This window comes from Drosophila sulfurigaster, chromosome 3 (assembly GCF_023558435.1).
Source record: "Drosophila sulfurigaster albostrigata strain 15112-1811.04 chromosome 3, ASM2355843v2, whole genome shotgun sequence".
NCBI lineage: Eukaryota > Metazoa > Arthropoda > Insecta > Diptera > Drosophilidae > Drosophila > Drosophila sulfurigaster.
This window is the reverse complement of record NC_084883.1, coordinates 42,364,722-42,368,695: the sequence shown is the minus strand read 5'-3', so window position 1 is coordinate 42,368,695 and position 3,974 is coordinate 42,364,722. Positions and strand designations below refer to the sequence as shown.

The 3,974-nt window shown below is 36.7% G+C and overlaps 1 long non-coding RNA gene across 1 annotated transcript; it reads right to left on the bottom strand.

The window, feature by feature from the left end:
- Window positions 1–2,798: 2,798 nt before the first annotated feature.
- LOC133846531 (uncharacterized) lies at window positions 2,799–3,974 on the bottom strand. Its single transcript, XR_009894880.1, has 4 exons — window positions 3,791–3,974; window positions 3,287–3,736; window positions 3,005–3,229; window positions 2,799–2,943 (listed from the first exon to the last, which is right to left on the bottom strand). It is a non-coding gene; the product is annotated as an uncharacterized LOC133846531 (long non-coding RNA).

Sequence of the window (3,974 nt, the reverse complement as noted above, 5' to 3'; positions counted from 1 at the left end):
TGTATTTTGGGCAGCTATTGAGAATATATTTAAAATGTATTAAAATAAAATTACTAAATTTATATTAAGTATTTTATAATTTCAAATAAGAATTTGACATATTTTCTCATTGTTAAAATTAAGTAAATAAATAAATAAATATTAAATATTTCTTGAAAGAAATCAAAATGGAAGTGGATGAAAAAAAAAGAAAATAAAGACGTGTTGAAAATTGTTAATTTGATGAAATTGGAATAGTTTTTCACGTTTTCAAAATGATTCATATTTTTTTAAGAATTATTAATTTTATGTTGAAATTTGATGCAAATAGAAACGATGATTTACAGGAATACCCGCTAAGAAATATAATATATATCTAGTACAAGAATATAAAAAAAATGTAGTTCATGGAATAAATAGGTATATGTATATATAGTATGTGTTTTTCGAAGAAATCTCTAGAACATGATGATTGTGTTAAACCAAACGAATTGTTATGGCCTAATGAGTTGTCAGCTATTCCTTGTCTTGTCTTCTTGGCCACTTACGCCTCACCTCACCGATGGCCTCGACCCACGCACAGTGGAAACAAAGAAATCAAAATGGAAATGGAAAAGGAAAGGAAAGTGAAGATAAAGACGTGTTGTAGCTGCGCCTGGATGTTGATGGCGTTATGTCTGGCGCCAACATGGAAATGCAATTTGAATGCTAGGGTCAAGTTAGGCCAGCGAAACAGCTGAGTTTTTGTGGACCAAGGAAATGTCGACTGAGGCATGGGACAAAGTAAGCAGGCAGTAAGTAGGTGGTTGCCATGAACTGAGAGGGGAAGGGAGAAAATGTCTGCGAATGGATGCTTTTGTAGGGGTAAACAAAGTGACATGTGCTAAAGACATTCGTGGCAGCCACATCGACTTTAATCACGGCAATTAATAAAACAGCGAGAGTGAGAGGGAAAGAATGGGAGGACAGTGAAAAGGAGAGAAAGAGAGAGTGTGAGCTTGGCCATGGCCTGTGGCACAAAGGAAGGAAGTGTCTGCCACAGAGCTCAAGTCCAATAAGCTACCAGAGAGTAAAAGGCAAAAGTAACACCATCACCCAGAGCGATGCGATTCTTGAAACTGACGCGACTGGCGGCCATAAATCTATTTTGGTCCTGGTTCTCCATTCTCTCCAGCCGCCAATCTCTCCCAGTCCCGTAGATGGGGGCTTTACTTGCCTCACTTGCTGCGCAATTGCAGTGCTCACTTCTGTTGTTGTTCTTCTTCTCGTTCATGTTGCAGATGCTGATGCTGTGGCTGAGGCTGAGGCTGTGACTGTTGCATTATTGAGTGAGGCAGACTCTTTATTTTTAACTGCTGCAGCCACGTCGACGAACAACGGTTCTTTGCGTAGGTAAAATGCAGTTGGAGATGCGGCCATAAATTCCACACAACACATCGAAGAAGAAGCTCTTTCAATTATTTACACAGAGATAAAGAAGCGCAAATCTTCTTAATGTGAAATTCAACAGCCAGTGAAAACACTCGCAAATATTCCTCAACAACAACAACAACAAATTAAGTTAAATATTTTTTTACGCCTTTCGCTTTTTCATTCGCTGTGTTGTTTGTGTAAATAATTTTATAATCGATTTCAAATGAAAGTCGTTTTTTGGCTTGCGGTTTACCATAAATTATCTGTTAATCTGCCACAAATTGTTCAGAGTTCATTCTCGATCCCAATTGGCAGACGAGCTATAATTATTCTCTTCCCGGAATACGCTTCTCCTCTCTTCTTCTCTCAACTTTAGCCACATATGTAGACTATCTACTCGTCACCCAATTCTTGGATCGCATCCTGTTTACAGGATTCATTGGACAATTACTCAACTCGAAACATTGTTTATAGTTGAAACACAATGACGGATTGTAAAGTGGTCGCTCTCTCTCTCTCTCTCTCTCTCTCTCTCTTGAGTCTGGGGCCGGATATGCATGTAATTCCTGCGCCAAAACGGAGTTCGGAAAATAAGAGAGAGGCGAAAACATCATAAAGTTCTATTTTTAATGCCACGACGCAAGGCGGCCAACGTTTTTGATACGCTGGCGGATTTCAATTGGGGGAGTTGTCGAGAGACAAGGGGCATGCCAAAGGGGGGGCGCTCAGAACTCTAAATTTGAATTTGAAGTGCAAGTGAAGCGACCAAACGGAATCATAGGTGGCAGCCACTTTGCGAATGGGAAACTGGGAAGCTGAAGCTACCGAGGGTTGACTTTGCTTGGCATGTGCCGCTGCCACTTGAAGCTTGCCGGTGGCAGAGTGGGGTGGAGGAGGGGGGAGGAGGAGTGCAGCACGCGTCAGGAAAGAGTGCAATGCATCTGCATCGAAGAAGGCAACCTGCAGCCAACATTATGATGATCCCAATGTATGGCTGAGCTGTAAATAAATGTGTTTGTATAGAATTTGTATATCTCCTCCACAACAACAACAACAACTACTAGCGTGTCAAAATTCAAAGAAACAAAAGCGGAAATGTTGTTGTTTTCTTTATTTTTAACAGCAACAAGGGAAAAACTAAAACAAAAACATCAGCCGCATGTTCATCATCGTCATCGTCATCGTCATCATCATCATCATCATCATCATCACGATCGTCGCTGTTGAATGTTTTTATATGGCAATTGAAATGCTTTTGGTCATTGAACTTTTGTCTTTTATTAGCTATATCTAAGGCAAATGTATGCAGCTTGGCATTTAGTCAAATATAAATGTTCAAGTATGATTGAGGTATTAAGAAAGTGAAGATTTACTTTCCGTTAAATTGTTATCCTGACTAAAGTTAAAAATTTTTTTGGCTGAATAATCAGCATTTACTTAAATATAATTATTTCACTATTTGGATGAAACATCTTTAAGTTAATCAGTTTTAGTGATCACCTTTAATTTTAAAGTTTACTCTATGTTAAATTAATGTTTTGATTGAAAATTCTAGAGACAGAAAAGTTAGTATTATAAATTTCAATTCAAGATTTCATAAAGATTTTCTTACATGCTTACAATTGTGTGCATCTGAATGAATTTCGCCAATGATGATATTATATATTGCAATGGATTATTCATAATCCTCTAATGCCATTTAGCACCTCAAAGTGATATCCTTTTGATATGCAATAGCGCAGCGCATCGTTGTTGGCAATAACTTTATCCATTTCAAAACAATATATTGCTGGCTCATTAGAATAAACGAATTTTGTGACTTTGCCAACTTCATTAGCTAAAAGAAACAAATCTATTAAAATACATTAATCATGCTTCTTAGGCATATGCTCACCTAATTTGGTAATATCATCCATGTGAGCTAAGCCCAACTTTTTACAGCCCATAGCAAATTTCTGTTCAACCATTGGTAACTTAACAAAATAAGTGTAAGCTCTTTCATCACTTGGATTATAGTACATTTCTCACGCCAAAATTTCGATAATTTATTAAAAAAATTATTTTTTAAATGACAGTTGAGTTCCAGTTGAAATTTTGAGTAACTTGTATAATCAAGTTCCTTGATTCTTGGTTCTGCTAAATGTTAAAGTCGTGTTGTAAATCATTCGGCTCTCATTCTTCATAGTGTTCGCCTCATTTATGCCATTTAGGATTTGAAATGTATACCCTTTAGATATACAATAAGCTAATGACGTATCATCCGTAATAATTTTACTGATGTCAAGGCAGAATACTATGGGATCCTCCGTATACACGTAACTTGTTCGCTCGGCCACATCTTTAGCTACATTTACGAATTTAAATATCAGAAATCAAATTGTCTCATATTTTATCTTACCGAGGTGAATTAAATCGACAATACTTGCTGATCGTAAATTTTGGCAACCTACGGCAAATTTTTGATTTAATAGCGGAAATTTGACAAAATAAATAAAAGATCTTTCGTCATGTGGATCGTAATACATAATTTGGATATTTTTAAAAAATTTTTTCAATTTAGGTCTAAATGACAGTAAAAGAGA